We start from the raw sequence: 24,321 nt of genomic DNA on the forward strand, positions 1-24,321 counted from the left end.
CCATATGCTTTTACTTTGTTCATTAAACGACTGTGGGGAACTGTACTGAACGCCTTGCGGAAGTCAAGAAACAGGGCATCTACCTGTGAACCCGTGTCTATGGCCCTCTGAGTCTCGTGGACGAATAGCGCGAGCTGGGTTTCACATGACCGTCTTTTTCAAACCCATGCTGATTGCTACAGAGTAGATATCTAGTCTCCAGAAAAGTCATTATACTCGAACATATTACGTGTTCCAAAATTCTACAACTGATCGACGTTAGAGATATAGGTCTATAGTTCTGCACATCTGTTCTACGTCCCTTCTTGAAAACGGGGATGACCTGTGCCCTTTCCAATCCTTTGGAACGCTACGCTCTTCTAGAGACCTACGGTACACCGCTGCAAGAAGGGGGGCAAGTTCCTTCGCGTACTCTGTGTAAAATCGAACTGGTATCCCATCAGGTCCAGCGGCCTTTCTTCTTTTGAGCGATTTTAATTGTTTCTCTAACACTCTGTCGTCTATTTCGATATCTACCATTTTGTCATCTGTGCGACAATCTAGAGAAGTAACTACAGTGCAGTCTTCCTCTGTGAGACAACTTTAGAAAAAGACATTTAGTATTTCGGCCTTTAGTCTGTCATCCTCTGTTTCAGTACCATTTTGGTCACAGAGTGTCTGGACATTTTGTTTTGATCCACCTACCGCTTTGACATAAGACCAAAATTTCTTAGGATTTTCTGCCAAGTCAGTACATAGAACTTTACTTTCGAGTTCATTGAACGCCTCTCGCATAGCCCTCCTCACACTACATTTCGCTTCGCGTAGTTTTTGTTTGTCTGCCAGGCTTTGGCTATGTTTATGTTTGCTGTGAAGTTCCCTTTGCTTCCGCAGCAGTTTTCTAACTCGGTTGTTGTACCACGGTGGCTCTTTTCCATCTCTTACGATCTTGCTTGGCACATACTCATCTAACGCATATTGTACGATGGTTTTGAACTTTGTCCACTGATCCGCAACGCCATCTGTACGAGAGACAAAACTTTTCTGTTGAGCCGTCAGGTACTCTGTAATCTGCTTTTTGTCATTTTTGCTAAACAGAAAAATCTTCCTACCTTTTTTAATATTTCTATTTACGCCTGAAGTCATTGATGCAGTAACCGCTTTATGATCGCTGATTCCCTGTTCTGCGTTAACTGTTTCATATAGTTCGGGTCTGTTTGTCACCAGAAGGTCTAATATGATATCGCCACGAGTCGGTTCTCTGCTTAACTGCTCAAGGTAGTTGTCAGATAAAACACTAAAAAACAATTTCACTGGATTCTTTGTCCCTGCCACCCGTTATGAACGTTTGAGTCTGCCGGTCTATATCCGGCAAATTAAAATGTCCACCCAGAACTATAACATGGTGTGCAAATCTACTCGAAATATTTTCCAAATTATCCTTCAGGTGCTCAGCCACAACAGCTGCTGAGCCAGGGGGCCATGTCTGAGCCTGCTTTAACCGTGATCTTCACCCAAATTATTTCACATTTCGGAACTCCTTCAATTTCCTTCGATACTATTCCACTTCTCATCGCTATAAACACGCCTCCCCCTTCACTGTCCAGACTGTCTCTGCGGTATACATTCCAATCTGAGTTTAGGATTTCATTACTGCTTACGTCTGGTTTCAGCCAACTTTCTGTCACTAGTACTATATGGGGATATTATAAATTCCAGGGACCCTGAGGCCGAGACTATCCTTAACAGGGCGCATTGTCTCCTTAATTTTTCTTAGGAGGACGAAAAATCGGTCTTACACCCCGTCTACCCAGGATTCTTCCTATTTAGCTGGATACAGCGCAACAAAAGGAAGAATCGCAATCGGTGTTTCATCCTGTGAGTATGCAGTATTTTCACATTTCCTTTTCTTGGGAAATGCTGCCTTTATATCGCGTGCACCATAGCCATTCTTTTGGAACACGTATTTCAGATGGTTATTTTCAGACTTCAAGACTTCGTCAGAAACAGTTTTTGCTCTATATACCAACGTGTTCAGAACAGCTTGCTTCTGAACAGGGTAGTGGAAAGTCTGTGCATCAAGGTATAAATCGGTAAGCGTCGGCTTACGGTACACAGAGTGGCAGAGACGCCCCTCCGCCTGTAGTTGTACTAAAACGTCTAAGAATGACAACCTGCCTTCCGTCTCCATCTCGACAGTGGACCGGATGTTCGGGTGTGTGCTGTTCCATGAATTGTTCGAGAGCTACTGTGCCGTGTGGCCACATCATAAATGTATCCTCAACATAACGACAAAACAAGGATGGACGGACGGGAGCCGAATGTAATGCACGTTCCCCAAAATTTTCCATAAACTCTCCTTTTTCTCCACTACTGGCTAACAATAACTGTCGTAATTGCTAATTTCTCTTGGTTAGTACAACTGTTTGACTGAGTCTTCAACAATATCCGGTCTGTATTTAAATTCCTTCATTCTTTTCTGATGTGATATCATGCGTAACAATGGCATTTTTCGCTTTAACAAAGAAGCATATGCTTTTCGCGACAGCCTTCTTTAGGTCATCGTATCGGCATGTCCTCTGAATTCCACTTACCTTTTTTTTACGTTCAAGAGATACTGTGTCTGCGCCGATGAAAAATATTTTGACAATATATTGCTTACACTTTTCTGTTTTTTTCTTTCGCGTGAGATGGCCTTTTTTTCCTCTTTAACTAAAGAACACAGCACTTTTTTTGTTCGTAAGGTTAGATGACATCTTTTTAGTGCTGCTTCCTACTGTGCATTACGTTTTTTTTAAACATTCAGTCTCGACCCTTAGTTCTTTAATTTCCAAACCCTTTTTCGTCATTCTGCTCAGCGCTGGAGCTGTGTTCTGGTCGATATTTTTTTTTTTTCGCTGACAGGTTCTAAAGTCGTAGAGTCCCGTTTTTGCAAACTTTTTAATTGGCAGCGTTGTCCACGACTTAAAGATCTCTAAGAAGTGAATTTACTTTTATCGTTCCTTGAATTAATCGAATAAATTATAGACAAAAGCGATAAAATTTCAGGGACATAAACAATAACAAAAGATTATTTCGATAAAGTAAAGATGCAAAATGTCAACAGTTTTCGATCTCACAAACTTGCCAACAACCACTTCGACCATGGCTGCAACCCGAATCTGAGGTAATTTTTGACTTATAATTATCGTGTGTGCTATTTATGTACTGACGTCTTCCATTTTCGCTTGCATCCTTGTTTCCATGATTTCTTCCAAATGCTAATTTGAAATGTTTACGCTAGAAACTGCTGTGCGTAGTAGCGTATTTCATGAAGGTAATCGCGGAAGTTCATTTCTTAAATCTAGTCAATAATCTTCAGGCTCAGAATGATGAATTGCACATGCAAGGTCTCTTTTCACATTCTCTTTGTCCGCGTGTTTGCGTCGAATTATCGAATCACATTGAAATGGCTCATCTTCGGGAAAACCATGTACATAAGTGTGTTGCCTTTCCAGAGGTATTACTGGATACTCCAACAGTGCAAATAAGTGCCTCTTGGTCATGACTGACACGAAAAGATTTATTTTTCTTAGATGGGCACCAAGACTTCTGCGTTCTCCTGAATACACAACCACGACAGTCCGTAAAGTGACGTCAAGTCACGCGAGAACGGGTGGAAATTTTTGTCTCGCCAGGGGCCGGAACGGCCTGCCTCCATATTTTATACACCTTGCCTTGGGCCACATGGCCAACCTATTCCGCTCTGTTTTTGTAAGTTGGTTCAAATGGTTCTGAGCACTATGGGACTTAACTTGTAAGTTCATCAGTCCCCTAGAACTTAGAACTACTTAAACCTAACTAACCTAAGGACATCACACACGTCCATGCCCGCGGCAGGATTCGAACCTGCGACCGTAGTTTTAGTAAGTCCTGTTAACTTAGTTAGGTGGAAGTACTCAAAATCTAGATCATATCCAAAGCAGGGAGACTTGTTTTTTAGAATACCTTCTCTATATTAGTGACAGCTCAGACGCATTTATCTGACGCCTGTTAAAAGCGTGAATAACCACAGCAGGGTGCATTGCGAGACTTCCAGGAAGAGGGTCAGTGAAGTCTGGAAGGAACTCCGAGAAGAATGGGGAGCCGTGGCGAGTCCATTGCCTGGCCCAGCTGCAATAGGTTTCTCGATTGGGGGTCCGTGAAGCTAACATCCCGATCCAAGTGGTCCCACAGGTTCCCGATTGGGTTTAGATCCAGGGCGATTGATGGCCAGGGGACTACGGTAAACTCATCCCGGTGTTCTTTTTTTTTTTATTTTAATAACCAGTTGCCTCAGTTTCACCGTTTACCTAGAACTTACCTATGTTTCTGCCGGGATGACCCAACATTCTTCAGAATGACAGTAACTACCGTTTGTCCATAGTAGACATCGTCAAGCTAAAACTACACTCCTGGAAATGGAAAAAAGAACACATTGACACCGGTGTGTCAGACCCACCATACTTGCTCCAGACACTGCGAGAGGGCTGTACAAACAATGATCACACGCACGGCGCAGCGGACACACCAGGAACCGCTGTGTTGGCCGTCGAATGGCGCTAGCTGCGCAGCATTTGTGCACCGCCGCCGTCAGTGTCAGCCAGTTTGCCGTGGCATACGGAGCTCCATCGCAGTCTTTAACACTGGTAGCATGCCGCGACAGCGTGGACGTGAACCGTATGTGCAGTTGACGGACTTTGAGCGAGGGCGTATAGTGGGCATGCGGGAGGCCGGGTGGACGTACCGCCGAATTGCTCAACACGTGGGGCGTGAGGTCTCCACAGTACATCGATGTTGTCGCCAGTGGTCGGCGGAAGGTGCACGTGCCCGTCGACCTGGGACCGGACCGCAGCGACGCACGGATGCACGCCAAGACCGTAGGATCCTACGCAGTGCCGTAGGGGACCGCACCGCCACTTCCCAGCAAATTAGGGACACTGTTGCTCCTGGGGTATCGGCGAGGACCATTCGCAACCGTCTCCATGAAGCTGGGCTACGGTCCCGCACACCGTTAGGCCGTCTTCCGCTCACGCCCCAACATCGTGCAGCCCGCCTCCAGTGGTGTCGCGACAGGCGTGAATGGAGGGACGAATGGAGACGTGTCGTCTTCAGCGATGAGAGTCGCTTCTGCCTTGGTGCCAATGATGGTCGTATGCGTGTTTGGCGCCGTGCAGGTGAGCGCCACAATCAGGACTGCATACGACCGAGGCACACAGGGCCAACACCCGGCATCATGGTGTGGGGAGCGATCTCCTACACTGGCCGTACACCACTGGTGATCGTCGAGGGGACACTGAATAGTGCACGGTACATCCAAACCGTCATCGAACCCATCGTTCTACCATTCCTAGACCGGCAAGGGAACTTGCTGTTCCAACAGGACAATGCACGTCCGCATGTATCCCGTGCCACCCAACGTGCTCTAGAAGGTGTAAGTCAACTACCCTGGCCAGCAAGATCTCCGGATCTGTCCCCCATTGAGCATGTTTGGGACTGGATGAAGCGTCGTCTCACGCGGTCTGCACGTCCAGCACGAACGCTGGTCCAACTGAGGCGCCAGGTGGAAATGGCATGGCAAGCCGTTCCACAGGACTACATCCAGCATCTCTACGATCGTCTCCATGGGAGAATAGCAGCCTGCATTGCTGCGAAAGGTGGATATACACTGTACTAGTGCCGAAATTGTGCATGCTCTGTTGCCTGTGTCTATGTGCCTGTGGTTCTGTCAGTGTGATCATGTGATGTATCTGACCCCAGGAATGTGTCAATAAAGTTTCCCCTTCCTGGGACAATGAATTCACGGTGTTCTTATTTCAATTTCCAGGAGTGTACAAATCCATAAATTATCGTCAGACTGTAAAAACGTACGTGAAAGTGCCTCAGCCCCATTTCGCGCCCGCGTTGCGGCAGCCACTGATGTAAAAAAAAAAAAAAAAAAAAAAAAAAAGTGTGCGAAATCTTATGGGACTTAACTGCCAAGGTCATCAGTCCCTAAGTTTACACACTACTTAACCTAAATATCCTAAGGACAGACACACACACACCCATGCCCGAGGGAGGACTCAAACCTCCGCAGGGAGCAGCCGCACAGTCTATGACTGCAGCGCCCAAGACCGCTCAGCTAATACCGCGCGCCATACTGCAGTAGAGCGCTCGTACTGCGGTACAGCACTCGTGGCTGCCGCATCGCGGTCGCGAAGTGGGGCCGAGGCAGTTTCGGGTAAGTTTTTACAGTCTGACGATTATTTATGGATTTGTAGTTTTAGCTTGACGATGTCCACTATGGACAAACTGTAGTTACTGTTATTCTGCAGAAGGTTGGGTCATCCCGGCTGAAACACAGGTAAATTCTAGGTAAACGGTGCAACTGAGGCTGTTGGTTATTAAAATTAAAATTAATATTTATACAGTAGCTGACAGGGCCGCGAAATGTTGAAAATATTCTTCATCCCGGTGGTCTTCGAACCACGCATGGTCCTGCTAGTGGATGCCCCCGTGCGGAGGAAAGTCGGGCTGCATTTAGGGTGGTGCGCAAGAGTGGACGCGTACTTTAGTTAATCCGTTGCCTTCCAGGATGATATCACCCAGGGTACGCCACGAAAACATTCCCCAGGCCATAAGGGTCGCTCCTCTGGCCTGGACGTTTGCAACCGTTGCTTGCACACGTTTCACGCCGTACACGGCTTCAGCCATCCGTCCGACGGAGCATTAAACGTGGTTCATCTCAGACACCTGTCGCCAGTTGCGGGACTGGCACGCAAAATCCTGCCTTCGTGGCCGACGAGCAACTGTCAGTACAGGTGCATCAACCAGGCGCCTGCTGAAGAGTGCTATACGCAGCACATTTCACTGAACAGCCACTGAGGAGGAACTGTTGGTAGCTCCATGGTTCACCTGGGCGATCAGTTGCTCAACTGCACGTCTATTCACCCACACACATCTCTGCAGCCGTTGTTCATTCCTGTCATCTATAGCCCGTGGTGTCTCAGCGGTGGTTTTGGATAGCGCTCGGTATATTCTAATCACGGTGGCACGCGAACTGTTTACAAATACAGCCGTTTCGACAATGCTTCTACTCTTGTCCCGAAAGCCAAACCCTTTTGGGCGTCAGATAAATCGCTCCGTTTCCGCATTACGACAACGACTGCACTGTTTTCCGTTACCCCTCTCTTCCGAGACGTTTTATATAACCTCCACTGAGAATGCTGCCACATGTCTTCGAACAATAATGGTGGTTATATTAATGTGAAGGGATCATGTATATTCTTCGGCTTTTCACTAAAATAAGTAAGGCGGTTGCCTTTCGAAGTAAAATGGTACAGTCTTGAACCGAAGTTGGAACGACTACACCTGAGAGGTGTTCAGGAACTCTCAGTTCGAATTTCTGAGGCATCTAACTTTGGCACGGTGTACTAGCTAAAACAGGCACAAAATATCCTCGTTCCTGCACAACTTGAACAGTGTTTTGAAAAGACTGAATCTTACGGCTGGTGACGGCTTGACTGTAAATGGACTGTCGTGATTCCAGTTTCAAAGACCTCACAGAATAGTTACTCGAAGGCGATTAGGAACGGTAACATCTGGTGAAAGACGGTCAGTTATGGTGTTGTCCGTTAGAGGGATGGGAATAGTGAGCCTCCATTTTTAGAATTTCCTGCCGTTAACTTCATGTCCCTTTTATTAGGGACGGTCCTGTTGCCAGCAGTGCAAATTCGCATCCTCCAGAATGGATGACGGAAACTAGCTTCATGCAAGACACTAACGGAAAAAATCGCAACACCAAGAACGCGTTCTGCGGCACAACCGAACGTTAGTAGGTGTGTTTCTACATTTTAGAGATGAGGACGATCCACACTTCGCACGAGTCGCATAAGAGTGCCGCTAGCAACGCCGCTATGAGAACGCAAATCAACGAAATCAATGTCGTGAACCTTATTTACCTTTGAACTTGGACGTGGTAAGTTGGTGTTAGCCAAGAATGTCTTTAATGCGACAAAGACGCCATGACCAACACCACACTGAGTTTAAACGAGATTGTACAATAGGGTTATTACAAGCTGGATGTTACTTCTGCAGTATTGCGGAAGGACTTGGCACGAATGTAGCCGCTCTACATGATTGCTGACAGCGATGGTCACAACAATGTAAGGTCACATAGCACTACCGAGAGGGAAGACCATCGTGTTTGGGGTACGGCTCTGGCGCTTCGTACCGCATCTGCAGCAATTTGAGCGGCAGCTGGTTCTACAGTGACACGACGAACTGTTACAAATACTTCAGCGACAGCTTCGAGCCAGAGGTCAATGCAGCGTGGCTTCCACTGACCCCAGGCCACCGCGATTTGCGATTTCAATGGTGTCAAGCAAGACCTCATTCGAGGGTATGATGGAGATGTTTTGTGCATTCTCATGACGGCTGGTTCTGTTACGGCGCCAGGGGTGGCACCTGTGAAGTCTCAGATGTTGTCACACATTTGTCTTTTGCATCTCACTGTAGTCACAGAGTGCAGCCCATAAGGTGTTTAGGAGTTCCTTATGTAACGTCCCCTTAGAACAATTGTACACGACTGAGCTTAAACTGACACACAATATTTTTAGCACAACGCAATCTGACTTTCAAAAATCCCTACAAAGGAATGGCCCTAACTAACATTAACCTGTACCTTTCACAAATCACTTACCTCACCAAAAATCTCCGTTACTCGAACTACTGCAATACAGCGAGCGCCACTACTGCAAGCTAAATAAAAGATTCAAACTACGGAAGTCACTAACTACTGATAGGGATAGTTAGCAAATGAAAGATTTTAATAGAGAACAAACAATGTATTTACCTTAATAGTCATCACAAGTCATAATATATGTAATTTCAAAACTCCGCCATCTCTCTCCTCACATCCACCACTGCTGGCGGCTCACCTCTAACTGCGCAACGCTACGCGCTGTTCACATCCAGCTGCCCAACACTACAATGGCTGACAACAATGCAAACTGGCCACAGACTGCACACAGCACAGCCAGTGATTTTCATACAGAGCGCTACGTAACGTTGCCAATAAGAAAATATAAACAGCCTACTTACATAGAGAAAACATAAACAGCCTACTTACACTTATGACTTCAGTAATCTCAGAGGGGAATGCACGGGTGACAGTAAGCAAACGACCAGTGCCAATACATCGACTTACAGCCATTGAGAAAACAGCGCTGCCATTCGTAATTACCCACAGAAATATATTAGCTGCTTTCGAAATAAGAGGTTTTGCCCACCTCAACAGGGGATTTTTCACCGAGAGTCGGTTTCTGCCTTCATACCTAGCAGACGAGCCTGATCCTCATGCTGTTGGTTGTGATTTAATTGTTGAATCTGGCACTTTAACTTCTCGAGAATGCAGTGGTAGGCCTATGCTGCCAGTAACAACGCCTGTCTAACTAACATCACAACTTCCGACCAACTGCTGGCAGAAAAAGTCAGGCCATTTGAGAAATCGCAACCAAGAAAAAAGACAGCAAACTAACGAAAAGAATTTCAGCAACACCGACAGTCATGTCAGTGAAAGACGCGTTACAGTGCGAAACACAAGCCTCAACACACAGAAAAGATAACGCCTTAAAGACAAATATGGATACTGTACGGAACAATCTATTTCGTAACAAAGTGGCTGTGGTCAAGCTAAATTCATATACCCATGCCTATTACAAATATGATGTATGTACATATGTATGCATTTGTTCTAGGTCTTCTCTTAACCACTTGAGAGACATCAACCGAACTTAGTACACATATCACTTACTGTTTGGAAACCATCGCTGTGTGGATAAGAAACACATAGCTATCAAAGTGGTGGGGAAAAAAAGCAGCTTAACCCACGATGTGAGAATAGCTATACATTAGCCATCCAATATTGTATGATGACAGTACTTAGTGATTTGGTACAAACTTTGCACAAAACCTGTACGAAACTCTTTCTCTCTGACAACCCCCACAATATGTTGAAAGGAAAAAAGTTTATCGCTTACAACATTTTCGCTGTTCATGCAGTACGATTGCCGCATAAAGCATGTCGTTTTAAATTATTACTTCTTTACTACTAACTGTACTCGCGAAACATGTCGTAGACAACGTCCACATATTGCCCTAAATGTACCTTCAAAAATATATCATTATATAATACCTGATTCAGGAGATATGACGTCATAAACACTGAGGTGCGTGAAAAACAACCGCATCGTGCATGATGTTTTGATTTATTACTTACTTACTGCTAACCCTATTCACAACACATTTTGCAGACATTAGCTGCAAAGGATATGCGACGTCATAAACATCCGTGTGAAAACGGAACTGCAGGACGAAATTCGCTAGAGATGCTGGTGAAGTATGTTCACAATTACGTGTGACATCTGTTAAATATGTGTGAAATATGTATGACGTGTGTGTATGTTGGCAAGTCACAGACAGATAGTTCATCCTAATTTCGTGGAATCATTTCAACCAAATTTAGTAGACAGTTCATTTACGATCTGGAAAGATATACTGTGAGAGTAATAGTTACCTGCCTCCTCTTTGGGATGAGGGTGATAATATGGAGTAGTAGAAGAGGATATGAAAAGACAACGACGGAGAAAGAGGGAGAAAGAGGAGGAGGAGGAGGAGATGAATAGAGAGAGGATGGGAAAAATCGTCAGGGAGAGGTTAGAGGAGGAGTTGCGCAGATAAAGAAAGGAGGAGGAAGACATGAAGAGAGGACGGGGACGGAAGAGAGATGCAGAGACAGGTAGGAGGAGGAGACGAACAGAGAGAGTGGGAGGATAGCGACAGAGAAAGGCAAGAGGAGGACATGAACAGATAGATGGGACAGGAGCATATGGACAGAGAAGGGGTGAAAGATGAAATGGGTTATGAGAGACGGAAGGAGGAGATGGACTAATAGAGGACTGGATCAAGTACATAGCCAGACAGTGACGAGTTCACAGCTAGTCATATCTTAAAACTCCTCAAATAATGCGTAGAAGCAAAGCAAACATTGTGAAGAAGGTTCTTCAACACGAAGAAGATGACGATGAGGGTCCCCAGTGTCTTAGGTGTCTTAAAACACTCTCTCACAGCGCTGCAGGTGATGAATGGCTCCAATGCAAAAGTTGTAAATAGTGAGTAGATCTGTCATGTGCTAAAAATGGCGTAAAAGAACTTTTTTATAAAAGTCTTAATTTTTAAGATCCGGTCGAGCACTTAGACGAAGACTGATAAAAAATTTTGGGCATACTTTTTCTGTCAAACTATCATTATAACAATGATATAGTTTATGACAAGAAATGTTGTAACTACATTAATTGATCTGATCATATGAGCCAAAGTTCCCCCACTGCTGGGCCAATTTGCCCTCTGCACAGTGTAGGCTGGCTCAGGTGGTATCACTGTACTTCCTTTGTTATGCGTAGGCAAACAGTTAGAAGCCTATTTTGTTTTACTGGTAAAGTGTTGAACCAAAGTACTATGTTTTCACATAAGAGGAATAGATGGAAACATTTGAAATGTAAGTTGGAAAAATTAAAAAAGCAAGTGGGCCAAACTGCCCTGCTTTCCCCTATTACCATGAACCTAACTCCAAGACCGCCTCGGTTTGTCCTCAGCGACATACAGGTTGACTTAATAATATTGATCACCAAAAGGAAACCAAAAAAATCTTGTAAAACAGATCTTCTTTAGCTACCAGGGGAACATTAACCAGCAAGCTTCTATTTTTGTTCTTTACGAAGAAAAGGACAGCAGTATGCCTTTTAAATGTCACCCTGTAATTTTTACTCATGAATCCAGTTCCTCACGTTAGACCTATTCAGACACGTATCACACTCTCGCTTACCATTAACGTAAACATGACGTTACTGGAAACCCAATACGAAACTGCCTCTGCCTCTCTTGTTACCAGCACACAGTGGAGGTACTTACGGAACACAACTTATCCACTTGACAGAATTGACAGTCAGAAAATGGAAGGACAGTGAAAATGAACAATGGTCGATTGAGTCAATCGTGAGTGTTTGTGTTAATATAATCTACAATTTACAATAGTTCCTCACCTTTACAGATTTCCAGTTTTCGTGATTGAACTAACATTTTGTGCACTTCTGCCCCAGAAATTGTATGTGCCAAAAGTCAAGTATGTGAATCAAATGTTAGCCTAATCTGATAAAGTTCATTCGATCTACGCTATTAGGAAGCAATAAGACCCACTAGTAGTTTTCACACCGTCACACGTTTCAACTGACCGTCTCGCCGTCACCTATCACGTTGCACGTAACTGCAGAAATTTATAAGAATGTACTTATGGAGGTAATTTGAACTACTGGGATGTAAGCAAGAGGAATTGGGATGAAGTACTAAGGGAAATGTGATAGCTTTCGAGCGTCACAGATGTAACTGATGTGTTACGAAAAGTTACGGAGCTTTTATACAGTCGAAACTGGGACAGATGATATGGCTGTGAAAGTGGAACGCCGTGAAAGAGCTTCACTCCTGCCCCTGTGGACCTCGGACCTGAAGCGCTAATAAAGTCACGCAACCGAAACCGGTGCTGTGGTTTGCTTGTGAACAGACGGCCGTTCTCCAGTTTCCGTCCATCCCTCCAGTAAATAGGATGGCACCTCATAGCTTGATGTTTCGGACTAATAAGCAAATATTGACTGTCTGCGCGGGGTGGCGTTAATTGCTACATCACGAGAGCAAGCACATCACGACACCTGTTTAGTAATACTGCTGCTTAATGGTGGTCAGAGGAGCTTTATCCTGTCATCAGCAGGAAGCAGGAGCACGGAAAGTTGAAGCAACAGCGATCTTCAGCTTACAATGAGCTGTGAAACCGTAGGGTCTCACTTTGATTACTCCATTTCTTTATTTATTGTTGTCGGTGACACAGTACTTCAGGAAGAAGGAAATTATTAGGTGAAATTGTAATTTACAGAATTAATAAAGCGTATTTAACATAATCGACACAACAAATTTATGACATATTAAATGGCGTTAAAATGTATCATGTTGAAATTGAAGTGGTTTCCACCGAGGTTTCTAGGTGTTCAGATTTCAAAATTAATCAGGAAATTATCAACCTGAATAACATCGTTATTCGCTGAAACCAGTGCATGATCATCCAGCTGTCAGTAGATTAGCACGTAACATGGACGTATAGGTCGCCACATTTCCAGCGTCCAGCATTACTGATGCAGATCAATACCTTCAAAAAAATTTTACACCAATATTATCCTGTCCCTAGGTGATTCTGGATTTCCGAAGTCGTAAAAGCATTCCGAAACATCCAGACAGTTCCTCCTTCGAGTCGTTCCACTGGCAACAGTGCCGTATGGAATTAAAAGGGAACGAAATAACTCCACACATGTTAACAGGGTATAGGAAAAATTTGATGAACGTCTGGATTTTTGTCTTAGGTCTGGTGGAGTGAACATTGAAAGTTTGTTAAAAGTATAAGAAAATTTTGTATATAGACCCAACCGTAATTGTAGAATGTACCTACGGGTAGTATTTGCACATATCTAAAAGACATAGGCTTGTGACGTCGTATGTTTCTGATTGTAAATAAAAACTTTGTAGCTTTATTGTAATTGCACGGTGACTTTGACTCTTGTGCACTGGGTTAACTTCTACTGAAGGATCAGTGTTATGCCATAGTGTGTTTTGTTGTTCCGCTTGCTGTTCCACTTTTCAGTAGCAAGCACTCCGAGTCAGTAGTGGTATTCGGTTACAGGGTGAATTTAGGTCTGTTCAGTTAACATCTGGGAACAGAGAAATGGACAGAATTCAAACTCCCATAATTTTTTCTCCCAAGTCACAAATTTATTACTGCTCCACTATTCTATGTGGCCGCTTAAAGTTGCCTGATACCTCCCACACGCTGACAGTTTCTGTTTGCCGAAAGTATACCGGGCGCTATTAATTTCAGCTAACTGAAAATAAGCATTTAGGGTACACGTCGCATTGAATTACTATAGATACTTTCAGTGGCGGAAAACTGCGCAATGCATACACTCGTTTATTGTGAAATGTACTGTTGAGTCTGAATATTGTCACGTTTATTTTCATTTTTACACACAGTGCTTCCTTTGCTCCATCTGCTGACATGAAGATATTCATATTGGTCTTGGAGGTATTGACTTTCTACCGAGAATTGTGGACCTAACGCAAAGACGGAATTTTTGGTATCACACTGCATAATGTAACAATTATTAATTGTATTAAAAAGGAAACGTACTTCGTAATGAACTAAAAAGTTGTATTTATTTGGTCACGAACCGGCTATCGGCTTCTCAAGACACCTTAAGGTGACAACTGAATGTCGCAAACACAGACATGTACGATGTGCGTCTTACACAGATATTAATTTTACAGAACATAACAAATGACGAAATGTTTACGTAGGAAAGTATTAGAATAATTCCAGTAAACAAAAGGGCACTCAGTTTTAATGCGAAGATACAAATAACAAATGATGGGAAATAAAATGAATTTTAAGTCTGAATTCACCGTTTGTTGTAAAAACTTAAATTAAGGAGTAAAATGAAAACTGAATCTGATCATTTAATACTAGGCTGGCATTTTGTGTCACGTGTTTTTTTATTTCTGTTACTGCCACTAGGTCATCTTTGTCCTTTTTTTAATGGAAAGTGAAACTTCACATTCTACATTACAAGGATGGTTTTCTGCTAAAATATTATCAGCAGAGGTCGAATCTTTCCTGCTTAATCACTATCTTTTCTCCTGTTCCCGAAGCCTAATTGCCACAGCTCTGACTAACTGACCAATATAGACTTTTTCAAACTATTTGCCAGTGATTTTATATTCACTTGGATAATGGAACAAATAAGAGGCGATGCACCAGTGAATATAAAGTTGCATATTTGTGGCTGTGTGGATGCGGAGAACTTGCAGGGATTATTGTACCAGTAGCTTTTTTATGTAAATGCTAAATACGTGTTTTGTTGTACTAACATCTATATTAATGTCCAAGGAATTTATAGAAGAGCCTCCCAGGCCCATTTTAAACTGAATTTTGTTAGGTTATGAGTTTAAATGCTGTAGTAATGTGTCTAAGTGTATAGTTGTACTGATCCGGAAACACAGCACATCATCGACATACCTGTAGCGGGACATAATTTTACAATTTTTTTGGCTTTTCGAGCAATGGCTATAGCTCTCCCTCATTAATAATATTCTACGCAATAAAGAAGTGAATAAAATTACACCACTTCCGTATGTAGGTCAACAGCAATCACTCAATAGTTTCAAAGTCTGGCGCAAAATTCCATATATTGGCAGCATTTGAGGAAATCGTGCAAAAAAATTAAAGTCTCGCTACTACTGACCTGTATTTTATAATTGTAATAACGTATTAATAACTTTATTCAATAGTAAAAATAAATTGTAACTCTTGGCTATAGTGGTGTGTATTAAATCAGTTGTAAGCAGTGTGGAAAAGTCTGTACTGGTCATCAGTCAGTGCTGTGGCAATTAGACTATGTTAACATGAGAGCAGATGGTGATTAAGAAATAAAGATTATACCTTTGCTGATCATCTTTTAGTATAAATTTACGCTTCTGATGTAGAACGCCAAGCTTTACATTCCGTCAAAGAAAAAAGAAAAAAATGCCATCCCTGTATTAAATGATAAAATTCGATTTCAGTTGCCACCCTTATTAAATTAAGCTCTCTTTTCGTTGCAGATAGTGGATTAGGACTGTAAATTCATGTTATTTCTCATCATTTGTCATAAATATCTACACATAAAATCTTTGTTTACTCTTTTTAGTTAATGTAATTGTTCTAATATATTCCTGGGTTAACACTTCGTAATTTTTGCATTTCCTGTAAAAACAATATCTGTGTAAGTCACACGTCATGTTTACCTCTGTTTGCAATATTCAGTTGTCACCTGTAGATTGCCAAGCAAGCCGAAAGCCGGTTCGTGAGCAAATAAATGTAATTCTGCAGAATATTAGGAATTGCTTTCTTCTTTTTAATATTCTTATCATGTTGTGACAATTTATTTCATTCAATTAAAGTTAATTATTAGTTGGTTCGCGTGGCGGCTGCAGAAAGACCGAGATTAACCGACGGTGATTTTTGGTTTGTGGTCTCTTTTTTTTCTTTACTGCTTTTGTTGGTACTTTCGTTTGGCATTACAAAACGCGTGAAAGTGGTTTCACAGTCGATCATTTTGTTTATTAACTGCGTTTTATGTCAATTCTTTTGTTATTAGCGAACGAGTGGAAGTGTTTGTACAGTCGATCGTGGTGTACCTTTTAAGAAATTAAAGTGTTTGGAAGGGTTAAGTTCTGACAAGGTTGATGGCCGCCCATGGTTGGTTCCCCGACCAGCTGCAACCAGCACGCAACACAAAAGCACCATGGAAGGTCGCCTATGTGTGTGCAGACGGCACCTCAGGACATGTATAGTGACAGCTGACACGCCATTAATCATCTGTTATCTCTGACAACACCGTATCTCCAGACAAAGCAGTCCACATCAATAATGTATCTGACACTGTCATTGATGACTATTTGTAGGCAGTGGGGTGGTTTGATATAGGATGTCCCCTTCAAACCTCCCACATTTCAAAGGCGCAGGCAAAAAACTGTAGTAGATATAATAATGAAACAGCAGCGTATGCTAGAGCATCTCAAAGAATTTATACTCCTGCGTCAGACCTGCCAACTATTGTCGTCAGAAGATAATCGCGTGAAGTGAAAGTGGCGTCTCCACATTCGTCCAAGCAAGCAGTAGTATGGTTTGCGGAAACAAAATCACCGATATTGTGCAAAGAAATGGTCATAGGTAGTACGAGGTGCATTCTAGTTCTAAGGCCTCCGATTTTTTTTCTAATTAACTACTCACCCGAAATCGATGAAACTGACGTTACTTCTCGACGTAATCGCTCTGCAGATGTACACATTTTTCACAATGCTGACGCCATGATTCAATGATTGGTGAAACAGCACACGCGCAGCCCTTCCCGGACGTTTTTGTTGCAGTGCAGGAAGGAATCTGTTCTTCAAAACATTTTCGTAGGATGCACCTGTTACCGTAGTGCCCTTTGGAACGCAATGGGTAAGGATTACGCCCTCGCTGTCCCAGATCATGGACACCATCATTTTTTCAGCACTGGCGGTTACCCGAAATTTTTTTGGTGGCGGTGAATTTGTGTGCTTCCATTGAGCTGACGGGCGCTTTGTTTCTGGATTGAAAAATGACATCCACGTCTCATCCATTGTCACAACTGACGAAAAGACAGTCCCATTCATGCTCTCGTTGCGCGTCAACATTGCTTGGCAACATGCCACACAGGGAGACATGTGCTCGTCCGTCAGCATTCGTGGCACCCAACTGGATGACACTTTTCGCATTTTCAGGTCGTCATGCAGGATTGTGTGCACAGAACCCACAGAAATGCCAACTCTGGAGGCGATCTGTTCAACAGTCATTCGGCGATCCCCCAAAGCAATTCTCTCCACTTTCTCGATCATGTCGTCAGACTGGCTTGTGCGAGCCCGAGGTTGTTTCGGTTTGTTGTCACACGATGTTCTGCCTTCATTAAACTGTCGCACCCACGAACGCACTTTCGACACATCCATAACTCCATCACCACATGTCTCCCTCAACTGTCGATGAATTTCAATTGGTTTCACACCACGCAAATTCAGAAAACGAATGATTGCACGCTGTTCAAGTAAGGAAAACGTCACCATTTTAAGTATTTAAAACAGTTCTCATTCTCGCCGCTGGCGGTAAAATTCCATCTGCCGTACGGTGCTGCCATCTCTGGGACGTATTGACAATGAACGCGGCCTCATTTTAAAACAATGCGCAAGTTTCTATCTCTTTCCAGTCCGGAGAAAAGAAGTCGGAGGCCTTAGAACTTGAATGCACCTCGAATATATGTGGTTCACCAGATGTGAAATCAATTACTGAATAGTATCGTAAGTTCCTGGCAAATGGAACTGTTTTGAAATAGTCTGTCGGTGCACAGTGTAGTACGTATTACTGTTTCGGAAGACGCAGTTGAGGATATCAAGCAAACGTTTCTCAGAAGTTCACGTAAGTGGATCCGGCAGGCATCTAGGCAACATAATGTACTCTGAACAACATATCATCGTGTTGTACACCTGCGTCTTCGATTGTACGGTTAAAAAGTGCCAGTTATGCAACATATGATGCGTAACAACAGAGCATGACGGCAGCAATTTGTTACGGATATTTTGCAGCTTATTGACATGAATGCCTTCTTCCCTGAGATAAACTTTCATGTATCGCGAACGGTTAATCGGTATAACATTCGGATTTGGGACTCGCAACTTCTGCACATTGTCGTTAACATGTTCGTGATGTTTCCCAGTGAAACATCTGGTATGAGCTAATGTACGACTTGATTGTTGGACCGTCGTTCTTTGCAAAACTAACAGTGAATAGGACAGTGTATCTGAACACGTAGAAGCAGTTTGTCCAAACAAAGAAAAAAAATCTCAACCCAACGTCGTCTTCCAACAAGATGGAGCAATGCCACGGTGAACAAATGGTGTTCGCGAATTCCTGGATACTAAATTTCTCAATTGTTGGATCAGACGCGGAGGAACCATAGTCTGGCAAAATGTTCCTCCACATCACCCCGCTAGATTTATTCTTATGGGAATTTATGAACGATCGCGTATTTGCAATATGTTACGAAGTCTTATCACCAATGCATTAGTGGAATAGTGACACAGGTCATGATACGAAGATCATGGCAGGAAACCGAATACAGACTCGAAATTCTGCGTGCTACGAACGGTTCAGATGTAGAGGTGTACTGATGATTATTAACTAAAATCCTTAGGATGCTCTAACATGTGCTGCAATTTCATTATCATATGTTCTGTACTTTCTTTCTGAGCCTTTGAAATTTGGGATGTCTGAAAGGGACACCCTTTATCTAATACATATATTACGCACTTTTTAAATGCAGTAGGTGGCAGCACCTGTGTTTCCCACATAGAAGCTGAACATGTTGATCCCTAACTGTAAGAAGGCGGCGTAACAATTAAGGGGAGCTTTCAGCCTGTCAGGCGTTTCAGACGGTCCCGTACTTGAGCTTTCTTCCCAATGCGATTCCTTTCATACCTAACAGCTCAATTAGTAACTAAATGTTTAACACCTTAGCAACCTTGGATACACTCAAGGAATACCGTCAAAGTCTAAAACAAAGTGCTGTAATCACATTAAATCATTGTCATATACTGTACAACTTATCATTAAAGATTTAAGTAAAGTGCAATCCAAGTTGCATATTCGACTAAAATGTAATATTTTCTCAGTCTGTACAACAATGCGTAATGTAATTTACTGTAACTCAGCTACAATTCATATGGCGAAAAGCTGCCCGAATCTTGTCAGTGGGATAAGGATAAGAGGAGTGGCCCTCGATCCAGAAGGCGGATGACACACAGCGTCCAGACCACGCAGGTGGGGCCTCCAGCAGGCGTGCAGGGTGGTGGCGGCCTCTGCGCCCCGGCAGCGTTGCGTCGGAAGTTGGCAGTGGCTCCACAGAACGATCAAAGACAGCTAAGAATGTGGAGGGTCGACCTCCATGGCCTCCCCTCTTACTGGACAACTGCAGTTAACAGAAGCGCTGAGGCTACGTACCAGGCAGACGACAATCAATACTCCGCAATCAGGCATTTATAAGGAACTGAGACATACACTACTGGGAATTGAAATAAGAACACCGTGAATTCACTGTCCCAGGAAGGGGAAACTTTATTGACACATTCCTGGGGTCAGATACATCACATAATCACACTGACAGAACCACAGGCACATACACACAGGCAACAGAGCATGCACAATGTCGGCACTAGTACAGTGTATATCCACCTTTCGCAGCAATGCAGGCTGCTATTCTCCCATGGAGACGATCGTAGAGATGCTGGATGTAGTCCTGTGGAACGGCTTGCCATGCCATTTCCACCTGGCGACTCAGTTGGACCAGCGTTCGTGCTGGAAGTGCAGACCGCGTGAGACGACGCTTCATCCAGTCCCAAACATGCTCAATGGGGGACAGATCCGGAGATCTTGCTGGCCAGGGTAGTTGACTTACACCTTCTAGAGCACGTTGGGTGGCACGGGATACATGCGGACGTGCATTGTCCTGTTGGAACAGCAAGTTCCCTTGCCGGTCTAGGAATGGTAGAACGATAGGTTCGATGACGGTTTAGATGTACCGTGCACTATTCAGTGTCCCCTCGACGATCACCAGTGGTGTACGGCTAGTGTAGGAGATCGCTCCCCACACCATGATGCCGGGTGTTGGCCCTGTGTGCCTCGGTCGTATGCAGTCCTGATTGAGGCGCTCACCTGCACGACGCCAAACACGCATACGACCATCATTGGCACCAAGGCAGAAGCGACTCTCATCGCTGAAGACGACACGTCTCCATTCGTCCCTCCATTCACGCCTGTCGCGACACCACTGGAGGCGGGCTGCACGATGTTGGGGCGTGAGCGGAAGACGGCCTAACGGTGTGCGGGACCGTAGCCCAGCTTCATGGAGACGGTTGCGAATGGTCCTCGCCGATACCCCAGGAGCAACAGTGTCCCTAATTTGCTGGGAAGTGGCGGTGCGGTCCCCTACGGCACTGCGTAGGATCCTACGGTCTTGGCGTGCATCCGGTCCCAGGTCGACGGGCACGTGCACCTTCCGCCGACCACTGGCGACAACATCGATGTACTGTGGACACCTCACGCCCCACGTGTTGAGCAATTCGGCGGTACGTCCACCCGGCCTCCCGCATGCCCACTATACGCCCTCGCTCAAAGTCCGTCAACTGCACATACGGTTCACGTCCACGCTGTCGCGGCATGCTACCAGTGTTAAAGACTGCGATGGAGCTCCGTATGCCACGGCAAACTGGCTGACACTGACGGCGGCGGTGCACAAATGCTGCGCAGCTAGCGCCATTCGACGGCCAACACCGCGGTTCCTGGTGTGTCCGCTGTGCCGTGCGTGTGATCATTGCTTGTACAGCCCTCTCGCAGTGTCCGGAGCAAGTATGGTGGGTCTGACACACCGGTGTCAATGTGTTCTTTTTTCCATTTCCAGGAGTATATTTATTTTGGTGCTTCCCATGCGCTCTGCGGCGGTGGGGATGGTTATGACATAATGTGTCCTGGTTTTCCTTCCTGTCGGGTCTCGTAGTGACTTCAGACTTTCGAAAATTCACCTTTCAGAGACTGTTGCATTGTACCTCCTATGCTGGCTTATAGTTGCGTTGTGTATCCTTACGACACTCTACTAATTCTGTATCCGAACATTACGGGTTTGTTTTTCCTACTCATCCTCATTAACTTACACTACTGGCCATTAAAATTGCAACACCAAGAATAAATGCAGATGATAAACGGGTATTCATTGGGCAAATATATTATAATAGAACTGACATGTAATTACATTTTCAAGCAATTTGGGTGCATAGATCCTGAGAAATCAGTACCCAGAATTACCACCTCTGGCCCTAATAACGGTCTTGATACGCCTGAGCATTGAGTCAAACAGAGCTTGGATGACGTGTAGACCTACAGCTGCCCATGTAGCTTCAACACGATATCACATTTCATAAAGAGTAGTGACTGGCGTATTGTGACGAGCCAGTTGCTCAGCCACCATCGACCAGACGTTTTCAATTGGTGAGAGATCTGGAGAATGTGCTGGCCAGGGCAGCAGTCGAGAATTTTCTGTATCCAGAACGGCCCGCACAGGACCTGCAACATACGGTCGTGCATTATCCTACTGAAATGTAGAGATTCGCAGGGTTCGAAGGGTGGAACCACGGGTCGTAACACATCTGAAATGTAACGTCCATTGTTGAAAGTGGCGTCGATGCGAACAAGAGGTGACCGAGACGTGTAACCATTCGCACCGCATACCATCAAGCCGGGTGATACGCCAGTATGGCGAAGACGAATACACGCTTCCAGTGTGCGTTCATCACGATGTCGCTAAGCACAGATGCGACCATAATGATGCTGTAAACAGAACCTGGATTCATCCGAAAAAACGACGTTTTCTATTCGTGCACCCAGGTTCTTCGTTGAGTACACCATCGCAGGCGCTCCTGTCTGTGATGCATCTTCAAAGGTAACCGCAGCCATGGTCTCCGAGCTGATAGTCCATGCTGGTGCCAACGTCGTCGAACTGTTAGTGGAGATGGTTGTTGTCTTGAAAACGTCCCCATATGTTGACTGAGGGATCGAGACGTGGCTGCACGATCCGTTACAGGCATGCGGATAAGATGCCTGTCATCTCGACTGCTAGTGATACGAGGCCGTTGGGATCCAGCACGGCGTTCCATATTACCCTCCTGAACCCCATCTTCTGCTAGGAGTATTTGGATCTCGACCAACGCGAGCACCATTGTCGCGATTCGATAAATCGCAATCGCGATAGGCTACAATCCGAGCTTTATCAAAGTAGGTAACGCGATGGTACGCATTTCTCCTCCTTACACGAGGCATCACAACAACGTTTCACCAGGAAACGCCGGTCAACTGCTGTTTGTTTATGAGAAATCGGTTGGAATCTTTTCTGATGTCTGCACGTTGTAGGTGTTGTCACCGGCGCCAGCCTTGTGTGAATGCTCTGAAAAGCTAATCATTTACATATCACAGCCTCTTCTTCCTGCCTGGTAAATTTCGCGTCTGTAGCAAGTCATCTTCGCGGTGTAGCAATTTTAATGGCCAGTAGTGTACGTTTTTCTACATTAAGAGCCAGCTGCCATTCATCATACCAACTACAAATATTGTCCAGATCATCTTGTATCATCCCACAGTCACTGATCTTCGACACCTTTCTGTACACCACATCATCATCAGCAAACAACCTGCAGATTACTGCGCACCCTGTCCACCAAATCATTAATGTATATAAAAAATAATAACCGTTCTTTCACACTTACCTGGGGCGCCCTTGATGTCACCCGCGTCTCCGACGAACCCTCGTGAACGAGGTCGACTTTCTGGCTTCTATTACCTAAGAAGTCTTCGTAGCCTTCACTCTTACTGGAGAAAAGCAACTGACACAGGGGATGGGACTAAATACGTTGTAGCCAGCAATAAACACTCCACAATCAGACATTTGTAAAGAAGGGTTCCCTGCAGCAGTGGGGAATGCTTTGACGACACTTGCCTTGGTTTGCCCTCGCTGTAAGCTCTGCTAGTGACTTCATACTTTTCAACTTCATCTTTTTTCTACGGTCTCAGCGCCTGAATACTTATTGTTGCGCTGTACCTAGGCCTCCATACGATACTCTGCTTTGTCGTTAGTATGATGGTATCTCTCGGCTTCCATGACACCACTATGCTTCGCATGCAGACTTGGGTACTCAGTCCCTCCCCCGCGCTGCAGTACCTTCCTTGTCTTCCGTAACTCGCTCAGCATCTGCCCCTAGCTGGCAGTCTATTGTCACAGACGCCGGCGGTTCTGCTTCCGGGAGGTGCCAAGGTAGAACTTCGACGAATTTTTAGTGTCTGTCGAAGACACTACCCTGGGGCGTAACAGTATTGTCAGTGGTTCCATTGACCTTGAAGCCACAATATTTGTATGTCAACATGTCAACCAGTGCGTGAACTACGTGCTGCCACCACACTACACAGGACAGAACAGAACGTCAACATCCCTCCTCCGACAGTTTTAAAACTGTTCCCCTCGACGTTTAAAGCGACGTCGCTCCTCATCTAATTCTGAATCACAAGAATATAAAATGAAGAGTTCAGTAGCTCCCAATAATACTCAGGCGTCAGAATTAGACTGGAAATAGGACATACTGAAAGTGCTAAATTTCAAAAATTAGGAAAAGAGATTTAAATGAAAAGTTGTGAACTAAAAAAATATAGAAGACTGAAAATTTAACTGCGGGATTAAAAGCCATGTTTCACTTCCAATGAAACACGTATGTAACATAGCAGCGATGGTGAGGCACGTTAAAATCTTTGACCAGAGAGCCTATTTTCGTGGTTAGTCTGCGCTTGACCGCGCGAGTGTTGCAAGCAGTTCGGTTGTAGTCGTCATGTAAAGCAGTACGCTAGTAGTCGTCATGCAGAGCGGTCGGTCAGTAGTAGCAGCCCAGTGCGGTTGTGTGATGTAGTCTGTCGGCAACACTGGTCAAGAGGCTGAATGAGGTATATTGTTAATTAAGGTAATCATCAGATAATGTAAAGTTTATTTATTGTAATTAATTTCCAACAAGTGCCCCAATAATAATTTTTATTTCAAAAGCAATTTTACA

This window comes from Schistocerca cancellata, chromosome 1, assembly GCF_023864275.1.
Source record: "Schistocerca cancellata isolate TAMUIC-IGC-003103 chromosome 1, iqSchCanc2.1, whole genome shotgun sequence".
Lineage (NCBI taxonomy): Eukaryota > Metazoa > Arthropoda > Insecta > Orthoptera > Acrididae > Schistocerca > Schistocerca cancellata.